Source organism: Mercenaria mercenaria, unplaced genomic scaffold, assembly GCF_021730395.1.
Source record: "Mercenaria mercenaria strain notata unplaced genomic scaffold, MADL_Memer_1 contig_3338, whole genome shotgun sequence".
Classification (NCBI taxonomy): domain Eukaryota; kingdom Metazoa; phylum Mollusca; class Bivalvia; order Venerida; family Veneridae; genus Mercenaria; species Mercenaria mercenaria.
In genome coordinates this window covers 52,160-69,320 of record NW_026461465.1, presented here as the reverse complement: position 1 = coordinate 69,320, position 17,161 = coordinate 52,160, and the positions used below count along the sequence as shown (strand labels likewise).

General features: G+C 34.6%; 1 protein-coding gene across 1 annotated transcript in view; it reads left to right on the top strand.

Annotated features, from left to right (window-relative positions):
* The first annotated feature begins 6 nt into the window (after positions 1 to 6).
* LOC123527608 (rootletin-like) overlaps positions 7 to 17,161 on the top strand; it is a 33,530-nt gene continuing 16,375 nt past the window's right edge. Inside the window, exon 1 of the mRNA XM_053534069.1 lies at positions 7 to 110. The gene's annotated coding sequence lies outside the window, so the exon portion shown is untranslated. The remainder of the gene's footprint in view (positions 111 to 17,161) is intronic.

The window sequence follows — 17,161 nt, the reverse complement described above, 5'->3', positions numbered from 1 at the left end:
AGTCCACACGATAGACTAGATAGTTATGAGGCCCGTCTAAGGATAGTTGAGTCAGAACATATCACAGACCTTGAGCCGGCCCTCATCAAGTTGGAGGAAGAGCAACAAAGGTAATCAACTTAATATCAGTTGCATATTCATAATTAAATTAGCACTACTCAAGTATTAATGAATGTTTGTTTTCAATAACTTACTTAAAACTTAATTATAATGAGATCAATAACGTAAACTCAGTGCGCTATAATAGATTTACAATGTACAATGTACTAAAGTAGAGGATTTTGAATCCTCCATTACATAAATCTCAATATAATGTAATAGAAGATGTTGAATTTTCAAGTTCATGAGTTAAATGTTCTATACTGGAGAATGTTATATCCTCCAGCACATAAGTTCAGTGAAGCGGATTTTGAATCCTCCATTCCATTAGTTCAATACACTATACAATAAGACGTTTAATCATCTGTTACACAAGTTCAGTGAACTATACAAGAGGATTTTGAATCCTCCATCACATAGGTTCAATGAACTATACTAAAGAATTTTGAATTCTCCATTACATTAGTTAAAAAAACTATAGTAAAGGATTTTGAATCCTTTATTACATTGGTTCAATGAATTATGCTAGAGGATTTTGAATCCTGCATCACATAGGTTCAAAGAGCAACAAAGATAATAAACATAAAACTATCTGCATATTTATGATTCAATTAGCACTAGTCAAGTATTAATGAATGTTTGTTTTCAATAACTTTATTTTGATTTTGATGAGATCAATAACGTAAGTTCAGTGTGCAATAAAAGATTTTTGAATCATCCATTACATAAGTTCAATGCACTGTAGTAGAGGATTTTGAATCCTCCGTAACATTAGTTCAATGTACTGTCGTAGAGGATTTTGAATCATCCATTATACTGTTTCAATGTACTATAGTAGAGGATTTTAAATATTCAATTAGATAAGTACAATTATTATGTACTATAGTAGAGGATTTTCAATCCTCCATTACATAGATGTCAATACAATGTAAATTTGTTTATTTATTTATAGTCCAGTAAAAATATGAAATTTAGGGGAAAAAATTTGCACAGAAATGATTTTTGGCATGTGTGATCTATAACATATCAGGAATGACATATCAAAAATCTAGCAAAATCCAATGATGCAAATACCCTATTTTATGGGTAAAATGTTGAAAAAATAAAACGAAAGTGCGAATTTTTGGAATTCCATTATAGCTTCATATATACTTATCTAAACATGTCAAAATTTTAAAGGATATAAGCAGAGTCTATTACCAGTCACCGAAAATTATATTTGAAACAATATATATCCAATATGGCTGCCAAATCCAATATGGCCACCATAACTTAAGGGAATTTCTGGAATTGATTCATAGTATGTTTTATACTGCATCTGAGTGTGTCAAACATTCATATGATAACAGAAAAGTAAAACAACGTTCATTACACATAATCCCTACAGCACTTAAATCCAATATTACATCATATATATACACTATGACTGCCTTATTTCCAATATGGCCGCCTAAAACAACATGATAACCAACAATTTTAGCATTATCTTTATGAAATGGGTAACAAGTACCCTTATAGAAACAAAGGTAGCGGCTAGCAAGCCAAGCTGCTACCTAGTCACTTCTATTTTTGATAGCAAGAACTAGTAGCAGGAAAGAAGCAGGTGGTAGCGAGTATCTGCTATGTACCTGCTATCTACTCACTACTAGTAGAGACCCCCCACTTTCGGTATCAGGAACCTGCTAGCACAGACATTAGGTAGCGACAAAGCGATTTTGGTGGCACATTAAGTCTAATATGACAGCAACTACCTGCTACCATAGCAATAAAGTAGCACTTGATATGATGTCATTGTGTAGGCCCCCTAACATTTATCATGATATCACAATGTCTGTAGGTGGAAATGAAATGTTCAATGCTTGGGACATGTGATCTAGTTGCCCGATTCAAATGTATAAAATGTTATCTATTCTGATTTACTCAAGAGGGTGATTTTTTTATTTTCACGCAGGTAAGAGTCTCTCTGATTGTTAGTTTTTTATAAGAAAGTCAGAAAGTCAAAAAACATTGTCCAAGTTGAATTCAAGATGGCGCTGCTATGTTGTTCATCCAGATATTCCAGGAGCCTATGTATTTTCAAATCCGTAAAATATAAATTTAGTTATTTTTTTGCTTCAGAAGTCAATTTTACAAAAGAAGAGATGAGGGCATATGTTGTTCTAGTTAGGTTGAGTGATTTACATGATAAATAGAAAAACAAAAACTGTCTTTTGAGACAAATGCAATCAGGTCTCGGCAGCGCACATCAGCCTCGACCTGATAACATTAATATCAAATGACAGTTGCCTGTTATTTTTTATCATAGATACTTGCCATTTGATATATCAATACAAACTCTTCTGTCAATGACAGCTCTATGAAATAAAATCTTGATTTAGTCATAATTATGTCTCCAAATATACCAATGGTTTATATTTTGTTAATTTTCACTTCTGTTGATTTTGGGTCTGTATTTTGAGCCAGTCTTTTGAACTTCTACATTTATTTAGCTCACCAATATCTCAGTGTGATCAGGTGAGCTTTTGAGACTACATTCGTCCGTAATCCGTCAGACTGTCATCTGATCATAGGCATAGACGATTTCCTTGTGGACACTCTAGAGGCCATATTTTTTTTGCAATCTTCATGAGTCTTAGTCATGATATCTAGGTCAACCTTTTCAGTTTTGAACACTTTGGGGGTAGTACATTAATTAATGTTGTGGTCCAATCTTCATGATACTTTACTATGTTTACCCTGGGTGGACTAGATGACATCCACGAAATATTCTACAATAATCTCAAAGGTAGCAGCTCGGTAGCATGAAAAGGTAACAGATAGGTAGCGGCTACCAGTATAGCAAGAAAACTAATATACATACAAAACACTACCAATAGAAGCTAAGTAGCAGGAAAAGGCAGCAGCTAGCCGCTACTATAAAAGCAGGTAACAAGTAGCAGCAATTGAGGTAGCAGGAAAAAGTAGCAGCTAGCCACTACAAGTAGCAGGAAATATAATTTGCATACGAAACACCACCAATAGCAGCTAGCGGCTACATGTATCAGTGTGGTAGCAGCTACTTAACTGCTAGATCTACCTAGCTGCTATTAGTAGCGAGAGGCCAATCATTTCTGTAAGGGTAATAACTAAAATTCACAAAAATTATATTTTAAGAAGTTATCACACTGTATAGCTTTACTTAAATGCTATATGATATTGTAATAGCTAGTATCACTACCAATACAATATCAATGCAAATAATCAAACAAGTCCTGATTTCTGAGCTTTTGTTTTTTGTAGATGTAGTGAACTTTAGATTGTCAAGTCCTCTGCATGTGAACTACATTCCAAACCTACTTTTCTGCAACTACATGATAATGTTTTACACCTCGTTACCTGGGCCCAGTTGTTTGAAACTTTAACGGGCGATTAAGCTAATGGTTGATTAACATTTAGGGTTATATTTCAACATTTTAGAAGACAGTAAATCAAAGTTATAGATTAAGGAATATGAACAATAAAATGTGCTTACCATAAAATCAAAACATCATACTAGTGTTTTCCACATTAACTAATATTTCGAATCAAAAGTTAACCGGCGGTTAGTTCAACAGCCCGTTTAATTTTCGAACAACTGGACCCTGATTGGCAAATACAGCAAACAACTTTCATAACAACTATTCCGTCTGTTCGACGTGCAGATGACTTAGTTGTGATAAATCGTTTGTACCGGAGTTTAGTGCTGACTAAATCTTTAACAATCTAAAGTTCTGTAGTGGGAATTCAGTTAAGTTTAGTTAGATCAGTGTAAGAGGTCACAGGAGAAACAGCCAATCAGAGAGGAGGAACCCAATCACCTGGCCAGGAGGACCAATCATCGACGAGCATCATCGCTTAACTTCCAGACTCCATTGAATCTACATGTATTCTGTATCACCAACTGGAACTATTCTGTATCACCAACTGAAATCCAAGGCCATCTTGGGTAGTTAGTGACTGCATTGTATTTATATCTGTCTGTTAAACCTCTTCCGCCCCTAATAGGAGTATCGGACCCGGTATAGTGATGGCCATTTTCGCTATATTGGTGTCAGAAGTGGGATGAATGCAGCATCCGTGTTGTCTATAGCACACATGGAACTAGGAGAAAAGTTAGATACATAGTTTCTGCATTATTGTACAGAACACATTGAATGCTAGAAACAGGGGTGACTACAGTATCCATCATTCTTTCTAGGACATCCAAAGAAAGGGTAAGTAAGGTATCTGATTTATGGCATAAGTCATATGGGTGCTAGACCTGAGGGTTACTAGGTATCCTCATTGTCTGAATTGCATGTGGCTTGGGCAGAATAGTAGATACAGTATTTTTATTACTGGCCAGATTGCTTTGCATGTTGGAATTAAGGGTTGATACGGTTGCTGTATTTTCTAAACTGTAAGGGGCGCTCCAAGAAAGGTTAAGTCAATATCTGCACTAACACATATATTGCTAAGATTATGAGTGGATACAGTCTCTTAATGATCTCCAGTACTAATCAACTTGTTTGGATTAAATATGGTGTTATTCCTACCAGGCTAACTAGCATTAGTGGTGTCAGCAATGTTACTCCCACCATCATCTGATACAGTCATCAAGCTGGTTACCGGTCAATGGACTGCTCCTCTGCGGATACTCATCACTGATTTCCTCAAGACTAAAGTCTGGACACAGTAGAGAACTAACAGCCCCAGAGCTATTTGCCTGCTGTCCCCAACGTTTCGGACATTCGCCCAGCACAAGAGCACTACTCTCATTCACCTCCACCCACCCCCAATTTTACTACGTCTACAAAAATAATAGCTCAGAAATCAGGACTTGTTTGATTATTTCTGAAGAAGTAAAGGGTAACATATTTGTAGAATATGTCTCTGGTGAGTAGGTCGGTCGACTAATTCAGAAATATCTGTTTTGCTGAGAGACAGTGTGTCCTGAATGTTAAATGTTTAGCAGACATCATGCTTACAAACATACAGGAAGTAACTATGTAAGTTAGACATGGAAATCAAAAAAAAAAAAAAAAAAAATGCATTCATATCGGTATGCGTACTTGCCTATTTGTGTATTTCAGGGCCGTAGGAACAGTCGGGGTGGGGTCCCCCCAATAATTTGACTGATTATGGTAATTATCATAGCAATATTTTGACAGCGAGTCAATTTTAGCTGATTTTCATAATGTGTGTGTCCATCCCCCCAATCTGAAAATGCTTTCTACGGTCCTGTATTTGACTTTGAAAGAGATTTCATGTAGTTATTTTTTAAATTAAAGAAATGAATAGGGTTCCAACCCTTTTCTTCCAAATCTGATCCACAAATTTAAAACAAAAATATTTGCAACACAGTTAAAGAACTTTAAAATGCACTATAAAATTGTATCAAAGGTATTTCTGTGTATCTTTTTATACATGCAATGTTAAGAAGTCATTGAAAACAATGTACAAGATAAGTTTCAACATATTGTAAGCTTAAAAAATCCAATTTACTCATAGATATAGGCGTATTATCAATATTCCAGAAAATCGTGGTTTTAGATACAGTTTCCAGCTTTTTTGCCCAAAAACTCATATTTTGCATACTTGGATTTTGGTAGATTTTTCACTATAGACTCAGCACATGTTGTACAATATGAAAACACAAAAACCATTTCTGTGCAAATTTTTTCCGTTATTTGCATTTTTGACACTAGATTTACTGGACTATTATGTCTCATTCATTTACAAACATATAAAATTACATACAGGCTAAAACAATTGTAAACAATTGTAAATGACCGTTCTAAACAGAACTATAAGAGACAATGTACATACTCACATTTAAAAACATACCATATAACTTATAAATTCATATTAACTTAATTAAGAATTAAAATATAAAATTATGTGTACTATATTCAATATCATTTATAAATAAAATTCCTCTGGTATGACACTATATAAAAGTTGACAATCACTAAGTGACTACATGGATACATCTATGGATGTTGAGTGAGTACACGAATGAACGAATGTTGAGTAACTGACCGAGTGCGTACATGGATGTACGGATGTTGAGGTAAGTAGCTGAGTAGGTACATAAATACATGTGAAGATGACGAGTAGATGACCAAATTAGTACATGAGTGTACGGATGTTGAGTGAGTACATGAATGTACAAATGCTGAGTAACTGATCAAGTGAGTACATAAATGCACTTATACTGAGTAACTGACCAAGTGAGTACATAAATGTACGGATGTTTAGGTAGGTGACCGAGTGGGTACATGAGTACATGTCAAATGTTGAGTAGGTGACCGAATGAGTACATGAGTGTGTGGATGTGTGTGGATGTTGAGTGAGTACATGAATGCAGATAACGTTGAGTACCTGACCAAGTAACATGAATATATATACGGATGTTCAGTAAGTGTGTGCATGTGTGTGTGGGGGGGTGGGGCGTGTGTGTGTGTGTGTGTGCGCGTGTGTGTGTGTGTGTGTGTGTTCGGGTTAAACGTCTTTTTCAACAATTTTAAGTGACTAAAGAGTACATGAGTGTACGGATGTTAGGTGATCGAGCTAGTACACGAGTGTATTGATGTAGAGGATTTGACCGAGTAAGTATATAATACCTGTATAATTGTTGAGTAAGTGACCACTTGATTACATTTGGTATTTATTTATTTCTATAGTATCATCTATGCAAATAACTTCTAATAGAATATAGCATTGTGCATATCCGTTCTTAAGATACAATAAAAAGTCATTGTGTCATTCCTTTCTAGTACACTACAATTACTTTTAAGTATTTACATACTAACACTTAAGAAACATAACAACAATGTTAATCTTACAGAGAGTAATTGTTACATATTCTGAAGAAAACAGCAAATACTGTCTGTTAAAAACTAGTTAAAACAAGGAGTGTAAGACCTGATCATGAAAATCTAAGCTAAGGCTGTTATAATTATTAAATATATAGCTTAAAACACTTATCATCTCATATCAGATATGAGAATAACTAATTAACATTGTTTTTATGCATTTACCTAAGATATTTTCTAACCTTTAAAAAATATTATATTACATAAAATACACAAGCCATTATTTATATATAAATTCATTCCTTCTTCTCAGAGGGAGAGACATTTTTTATATATAAATTCATTCCTTCTTCTCAGAATAAAAAAGCAGGTTTTGGCCGTAAAATATGTCATTTCTCTACTGGTAAAAATAAATATGAATTGATCATTTTCTAACATATCCAAAACATTCTCATTTATTTCTTCAGCTTTTCTAAACAAATTATTTCGGATGTCACTATATAACTCGCATTTCATAATAACATGTTTTTTATTTTCTATTTGATCCTTAAGGGACATAATCTTTCATTAACAGGTAATCTTTCATACCTTCCGTCTCAATACGTAATGGTGCCACATCACACCTAAATTTAGCTAAAGCAGATCTATGTTATCGAGACAGTATAGTTTGACAATAATTTTCTGGTTCTTATTCTGCTTTATACAATTTATAGGTCCGTAATTTATTGCCTCCTCGTTTACTAACTCCGGCCGGTGAATTAACAATATTTTTTCCATTTTCTTATAAAATTATTCATACCAGCTTTTGTTATTCTACCAACAAATTCATTTGTTTGACATTGGCAGAATAATGTTAAATAAATCTTCACATTCTATTGACCTTAAATTTTGTCTAACTCTACAGCACTAATTCCTACATCTGTTTTCACTTTGAACGTAACAATAGAGAAATACAACATGTTTTACTCTTTCTCTAGGCATCTTACACAATCTAAACCAATAATTGGACACTACATCCATTTGTCTCACTGATGTGGGTTTCCATCCCATTTCCCCAGACACTGCAGCAGAAGGGGCAAACTTTGATATTTCAAGAAATAGACACGTATCCCTCTGTTGAATAGAATCTATACATGCAAATGATTGGGTACCCCAGACTGCTGTCCCATATGATATAACCGACCACACCAGTGAGTCATATAGATGAGTAAGTACATCATATGGCATACCGCCTAATATTTTAAATTCGGCGGTTAAAAGTCCTAGAGCTCTACTTGCTGCCTTAGCTACATGGGCCGCCGTTATACTAAAATCCAAAAATTGGTTTAACATAAGACCTAGATATACATATTTATTAACCAGTTCTAAACATGTATCACCACATTTAAATTTGAATATAGGTTGGACAAAAAACTAGGTCTACTGGTTAAATCGAAGGAAAGTCTTGAATATATGATAGAGGGCTACATGTTACACTGGATATTCATAAAATTTAGACTGATGGCCTCTAGACTGTTCACAAGCTTATCCTTTGATCTAACCTTCTGACCTAGTTTTTGACCCCACATGACCCAGTTTCAAAACTGACCTAGAGATCATCAAGACTAACATTCTGACTAAGTTCATAAAGACTGGGTCACAAATGTGGCCTCTAGAGTGTTCACAAGGCAAATGTTGACGCACGACGCACGACGGACGCCGACGGACGCCGGACAATGACCGGTCTCATTAGCCTACCTTGAGCATTTTGCTCTGGTGAGCTGATAAAAAGTAACAAAATAATATATGACATTTTCTATGTCAGTTACTTACCTCCTAGATTGATGTTTATAAGTTAAAAAATACTTGCGGTCGTGTGGAAATATGATTCGCACGAGCGGCTTTTTTTTCAATTCATGAACACCCCCTACTCGGTTACTAACCTACACATATCTCCTACCTCTATTGGTATTCTATTCATACCAAGGTAAAGTGCTCACAAGCGGTATCACAAACAAAACGCACGTGTCTATTGCGTAAATTAGGTCAATCGCATTTGGCAGTCTTGATTGGACAGTCTGTTTTATGTAAACATTAATGATTGACAGTTTTGGATCTGTCCATTCGTAATTATTTGCATCTGCATTGTTTGCTTAAGGGTGGTTGGTATCAATTACATAATGATTCTTGACAGGTCACTTTTGTTGACATGCTGTACATAATAGAGACAAATGCGATGCTGGTGATTTATGAATTAAAGTCCGCGCAAAACTGCCTTTTACAGTTTGCGCGCAATTTCATGCTAGCGGATTTAAATGATTTCACAGTACATGTTTTTTTTTTCTCTTAATTTCACAATTTAAAGATGCTAATGCTCTTACTTCATAACATGACAAAATTCAAATTATAAATAAGAAAGAAATTTTACTCAAAATCTGAAGACACAACCCTTTCGACAAACGCGTCTGATTGGTTCAGATAAAAGATAAATTTATAGAAATGAAAATAGCCGAGAATATTATTTCAATTATAAAGAAAGTTCTTAAATTTAGAAATTGATCGCTGCAGTAATTATGTCAGTAATTGTATGTTTAACTGAAGTTGCTAATTAAATGCGTACATTGTTAATACAATAAATGCATTATGATTAGCCTCCACGTACAGTTGTCCTATAAAGTTTATCTAGCTCGCAAATCAGCATGACTGTTTTAAACCTTCAGATTTTAGATTCATTAGTGCATTTGAACGTGCTCGTACAATGATGAAGGCATAGCGACTCTGATATTTGTACAAAACATTTTTATTTACTGGTACGTACAAAAAACTTGTCGTGTCCTCAATGAAAAGCAATTATGGTATCATTTTATTCAGATATGATTTTGAAAGCCTTGCAAAATCATATCTGAATATAATATAGTGTAATAGGTAGTGTAAACAAGTATCAGAGCAATTTCCACTAAAGTTACAGGCAACCCTTGCTTTTCACGAGGTAATTGCACGCATCAATTTTTTTTAAACTTAATTTATCTTTTGTAGAAAAAGTAGCACATGCCGATTGTAAGAAAATAACGCCCGCTAGCTAAGTTCAATAGTTAAAGTGCAGGTCTAATGATCATGGGCTTTGAGTTTAAACTCCCTGATTATTGTTCAATGTGTCTGTAGGAGGACTTGATAGTTAGTTGCCTAGAACAAGTTAGTACTGGTGCTGAATCCAGAAGTACTTGTTAAAACGGCACTAAATTAAAAACAAAACAAGCAAACTAAATATAAGAACATATTCAATATGTATTATAAAAATGATGTATAAATATAACAATGAGATAATTGAATTTTATCTCATAAGTGGACATAACTACTATTCAGATACATTCAACACTGCTCGAAACTGTTAATTTAAAAGCAACACAGAGCTATCTCCTTAGCGACAGGACTATCTCCTTCACGACAGAGCTATCTCTCACAAAAAAGTGAATAATTTTACTCTCCAACAATTTTCAGTAAATATTTATTTCCAAATGCATTGTATATTTTACAGCCATCTCACTCCTACTCAGTTTGCTTCTTAATATTAGTTAAAATGTAAATATTTGACAATGAAAGAGCTTCCATGACGAAATGGCTAAATTTACTGCTAAATCAGCTTGTTGGTAAACATCACCAAGTCCATAAAATTAAGAATGAATTAGCAAACTTAAAACTATCTGTAAAGTTAAATCATATCTACATCGGCTACCATTCCCCGATTTTTGATATTCGATACACTGCATTTAAAAATGCAAAAAGAATATGGTCACACCCACCTTTGTTGATGTTCTTTCATCGCGACGTGCACTACCTCGGAAGTTGCGACAGAGCAGTTTACCGTATACCTCTTAAAGAGGTAGCTCTGTAGTTTACCAGGCATGTCAGTGTACTATACTAGAGGATAATAGGCTACTTAAACTTAATTCTAATGAAATCATAAGGAAAGTTCAGTGTGCTATAATTGATATTTGAATCCTCAATCACATAAGTTCAATGAATTATAGTAGATTATTTTGAATCCTCCATTACATTAGTTCAATGTACTATACTAGAGGGTTTTTAATTCTCTGTTACACAAGTTCAGCGTACTATAGTAGAAGAATTTGAATTGTGTATTACATAAGTTTAGTGTACTGTAACGTTTAGTTCGCCACCGTCACAAGGGATCCGTCTTGGCCTGGCTTTTGGCTAATTTGTTCTCTTAATGGTGTGGAAGGGAACTTATAATTGAGACATTTAACAACTTATATTTACTGTATACAAACATGATAGGTAAGTTTGAGATATATAATGTCTTATAATGAGAATGAATGTAAAATCAGGTTTTTATAGCATCCTATTTGTATTTATATGTGCTTGGTAAGTCTATGTTTGTGTTTTAATAATGATAGTTTATACTGATAATGTCAATAAAGTTTTTGTTCTGCTACAGCTTCAATTTCAGTGATACTTCTTATGTTCGGAATTTATGGTAACTTTATTTCTAAAGTCTTACGAGTCCCTCACAATTTAAAATATCACACGATCCGTCCAGTTCATGAAGTTCCCTATTACTGACTATAACACTTTCACGGTTGACTCAGATATTATTGAGTAAAACGTCAATAAGGCCTTCAACGATAGTTACAATTTTAGGAACACGAGTGAGTTTATACCAATGTTGATTTCTGTTGCTATGCAAGTTCGTTTGGCAAGATATCAGGTTGTTCGGTTATTTATGGTTGGTACTAACATCTTTGGCTCACATTAAAGCGACTAACCCACACATTATGGTGTGAGAATTTATAAAATCAGACATTTACCTATATTGACCTTTAAGTGGCATATTTAATGTTATGCTCTAATTCGGTTCTCTCAAACGAGCATAAATCATTTATTATCTCCAAACATACACCTTAACCTAAGTTCATAACTTTAAAACAAACAACACAACAAAATGTTTAAGGTTAGGGGCATGCCGTTAAGCCATCCTGGTTATTAGGTTTCCTTTTTACAAAACATTTTAATCGACTCAATCGATAAAAACTGTCAATAATCACACAGAAGATATTTATACTTTTAAGTAAATTTAAGACAGTTTTGGAAAAGCCAAAGTCAGATGTGCTGCGAGCGGGCTACCTAACCCTAACTCCTACGTGGGAGGGGGAGGTAGGAAACTCCGAGGCTCTAGATCAGTGGCTGTTTCAATCGCCTACCTGACAGTTACCCAAATTTTGATTCTAAAACTCATGTCTTCGAGTTAACAAAAACTGAACACTTTAAATTTTAAACAGAATCACATACTGCCGAAAATAAAGTAAAGTAATCATTACAATGAACTTCATTCTTCAAAGAGTCTATCATCTGAAATAAACAAAACTATATCAAAAATCGGTTTATTACTAAAGCTTAACACACAGGTAAAAGCTTTAGAAATACCAACACAATTATGAAATTTAATTCACCAATAAAATTGCCAGATAGAAAAACTTGTAAAGGTTTAAAAGTAGTCGGAAATTTCACTAGTTAACGACTTGAACGTAAAGCCTCGAATGACTTTGTTACTTTTACACATTACCTCGTGCATAATAAGGGCTAAAACTACTAATCCGTGTTATCAATGGAAATCACCATATAAGGAAAGACACGGTGTATGCATCACAAATATATTTATGCTCTAATTCGATGCCCTCAAACAAACATAAATCATTTATTATCTCCAAACATACACCTTAACCTATGTTCATAACCTTAAAACAAACAACACAACAAAACGTCTAAGATTAGGAGCATGCCGTTAAACCGTCGAAAAAAAAAAGAACGGGAACAAAAGTGCACAACCGATTTAATTTAAAATTGATTCAGAGTAAATTTAAACTAATATACACAATTACGGCAAGAGCAATCATAATAATATATATTTACACGGTCATCATAATAATAACATTGCATAACGTTCATCAGAAAATGTTTAATGAATCTACACTCCTAAATTTTTTGTAACAGATAACTTCTCCGAAATATTTTCGACAACATAACCGTCCGTCTTTTGCCTTCAGATTTTGCAATCTTCCGTGTTTTTTTAAAAGTCTATCCGAAATATTGATCATTGCGCTAACAGTAGCGCCACCTCGTCTTAAGCTATGTGTTCCATATTCATCTGGATTCAACCATAAATCTGACAAAATCTCCCTTAGTAACTTCCTGAACCTTGTATATGACAGACAATCTTTCTCTTTGAATAAATAACAGTTTTTGCTTTTATGTAAAGATAAATGGCGGAAAAGGTGAACATCATCAACGGTATTAATATTTCCTTTTCGAAAATAAAGACTTAAAGTATTGTACGGACAAGTAATATTTCCTGTTTTTGAGATTATTACATTCTGTCCTTTCTTTGTTTGATCCATTTTGCTAGATCGAATTAATAATTCGAAATAATCGTCTTTGAACGTAACGTCTGAGCATTTCAGGTTGCTTAATTCTGATATGTGGAGAAATCCGGCGAAACCTATGACAATAAAAGTTAATGTTCTTAATCTGTATAAATCAACGGCGTCGGGTAGATAAGGTAAACATTTTCAAAATAACGTCAGAGGTTAGAGGCTTTTTCTTTTTAGCAGCATTTAAAACTGAAATCACTGTTTTGGATTCGAACGGATAATTTATTTCAGTAAAGTCGTGTGCCCACTTCAACGCGTAGAAACTATGTTCTATGACTGAAATGGAGCTCTCTTTCTGAATTAATGAGACCAAATACAAAGCAATATGAAATTCTAATGCTGGAAATACTTTAGTAATGTTCATTTGACTGCACTATGAAATCCATTTTTTAAAATAACATGCATATAGTTTTCTGGTATTATCAGATTTGCTTTGTAACACTGTATCAGCCAGGTGTTTAAGATTCGGATTTTCTTCGGTTAAATGTGGAGATCTTTCCAAATACCAAATTTGAAAATATCTGAAAAAAGTAAAATAACTGATGAAAATAGTTTTTGGAAAATAATAATAAAACTGACTCTAATGACCTGCCTTCGTTTTTTGTATATATCACATATCATAATACCTCCTCTTTTCTATATCTCTCCTTTTTTATGTCTCATCTTTTCTGTATCTTCATTTTTCTATATTTCTATACTCATCATCTTTTCTATATCTCATCTTTTCTATATCTCATTTTTTCTATATCTCATCTTTTTCTTTCCTATATCTTTTCTTTCTTTTCCATATCTCTATAATCATCATCTTTACAATGTCTCACTTTTTTTAATCAGGTAAGTAATTTTAATAATCTAACACTATATGCATGATTCATTGTGCATACTATGGCTGTAATAACAACTTAATGAAGTCAAAGAGAACAGCGTGCTGTGGAAAACCACCTATAGCCTATAAATAATCCGCTGTGTGGAAACATCATGCGTTATCTGTATTTATAGAAAATACTATGTTAAAAATAGAACAAAAATAACCCAAGCGGTATATTTATGCGTTTAAAAACGTGAGTCTATTCTGACAGCTAAAACGAATCCATTGAAACATCCGGATCTGAAAAGAAATTTTTTATTGTTTCCCGGGATGATTATTTCTGAATTCTTGAATTCTAACGCATCTAACACATAACCCCTCCACGTGTATGCCTCCTCTGTAAAAACCAAAGGCCAGAAGCGGCTGAAGGCCATTTCGGAACTATCAACGTGCTTGACAATCAATTAAATGTAAGATGCATTTGCGTGCTAAGCATACGGGGGGAACTAGCCAGTTGTTTTTCCCGGCCCAGTTTTGAGATAAGGCGTCAATCGCGTCACTTCCTGGGTTCCAAAACTTAGAAGTAAACCTAACAATTTTTCTGTTGTTGTTACTATTTGCGAATCTGTCTATTGTAAACGGCCCCCATAAGGAATTTATGAAATCAAAGAAATCATCTGAAACGTACAATCGTCTTCGTCAATAAGACTAGAATAAAAGTCCGCGAGATCATTCTCTGTCCGGGGGATCCATAACACAGACAAATTTTTTCTGTTCTGAGAGCAAAAATTGAAAATGTTTAAGGCTAAGGAATGTAAATCTTGTTTGGAACTTCCGGCCTGAACGATAACTTCGCAGTTTTTATTGTCTGTAAACCATTGAACACTCTTGTAGGTTAAAAAGTGTGACAAAGCCCATTTTAATTCTCTCTCGGTAGAACTTTTTAATTTTTCTACATCTGACCATGTTTTGTACGAAATGTAGCTAGCAAAACTAGGAGAATATGCTGCACATGCAACATCACTTGCGTCTGAAAAAAACAACAGAAAATGCCTCTTGTGCCGAAGAGACAGGAAACAATTGTTTTTCGTTCAGAAAATCAATATTGTCTGCCCAGAAAGATAATTCAGTACATTATGGGCTTCCTTGTTAAATACTACAAGAAGAATCCCAGAGACTACTGCTCTTGCATACAAGAACCTGGTCATTAGGCGGACAAGCTGCCCTAGGACAAAATGCATTGAGGCTATCATACCTGTTATTTTCGCTAGGTGGCTCGCTGGGACACATTTTTGCGATTTTGCAACCAAACTCGCCCGCTTTAGATTATCAACTCACTCTTTGGTAATTTTTAAAACCCCTGTTTTAAGATCAAAGAAATGACCGGGCCATATTAAAAATTCTTCAGGAACCCAAACAGACTATTCATTATTAGCCATGAAACCGGATTTATCCAAAGAAGTCCTCACAAAATCATAATCCGCTAAATTCTGATAAAATGAAGAATTAACTGACCAACCATCGTCTAAGAAAACGATGATTTTGATTCCTCGGTTACGCCAATAATGTACAAGCTCTCTCAAAACTTTGGTAAAAATAAAACAAGAGGAACTTAAACCAAACGGGAGCACTGTAAAAAATGTAGTATTTTATTTCAGTACCCTGTTTAAGGGAAATCCCTAAAATGATTGGTGTTCTGGAGAAATGTCTATATAGTGATATCCCGAGGTCAAGTCAAATTTGATCATGTATCCGCCTTTTTCAACGTAGTCTAAACCTAACTTAACATCCTCAATACACATCTTTTCTTTCCAAATGTACTTATTGATGTGCTTTAAGATTAGCCTTTTCTTGCCTGAGCGAGAGGGGGTTTACTACTAGTGGTTGAAAAGGCACTTCTTATACACTGTCTAAATATACTAATTCAGAAACTGCATTTAACACGAAAGGCATGTTTACCAAATCGAATTTGTTGTTTTTAAGACATATTGATTCAGGAGTGTGGATAAAAGGAATAGTGTAACCGTTTTTATTACACTTTTTCCATAATCATTTGCGCCAATGGACTCCCAAAAATCAAAATTTTGTTTCAATCTGCCCTTTGCGGAAATATCTGGAGAAAACTGATTTTCTTTGAATTCAAAATAGGATTTTGGTTATTGCAAATATGATAAAATAGGACAACATTCAACTTTCAAGTCCGTGATGACAGAATTCTGGGATGTTACAGTTTCACTGCTTCTTTTGGTAATTTTCTCCGGAGAATGCACTGGTAAAGGCTGGAACTCCGCCGAACTTCTGGCTGAAGACGTTGCGTGGACAGTTAGAACGGTAGTGTCCGAACTTGCCGCAAGCAAAGCATTGATCGGTTGGCCTTGGACCGAAGAATCTCTGACTCTACTTGTTGTTGAACGTGTAGGGACAAAAACTGATGTACCCTTGAGCTTGGGTTGCCATAGCGTATTTATTGACGTTTCCAGATACCCCAGACATGTGATAAGGAGAATAACGTGTAGTATAGTTATCCTTGTTGAGAGACTTTCTCTTTTCATCTTGTTCTGTCAAAATTGCGAGAACTGACTTCTCCGCTTTTTTATTTTTTTCTGCTGTCTTTGCTGTCGCTTGCCAAGTCGTAGTCGTCTTGTTCGTACTATTTAACCACGAGCCAGCCGGCCGGGGATTTATCAGTCAATTTTATCAGTTTAATACGTCAATTAAGCTTCTTGCTGATTTGAACACAAATGTCAGTGATATCGCCGTCCTCTAAAGGATTTGTAAGACACTCGAGTTTCTGATCAAGAGAAAGAAACTCACAGTTAAAGTCAAGTTGATCTTGTAAGCCTTTAGATTTCAAAGTCGCAGGTTTCACAACAGGCTGTTTCGTGGAAAAATCTCTTTTTATTTCAGTAAACTTCCTGTCAAAGTAAGCTTTCAGGTCGTCAAGCTCCTGAGACATGATTTCGAAGTCCTAACCAAAATTTTCACAAGTGGACAGCTTGAACGTAAAGCCTCGA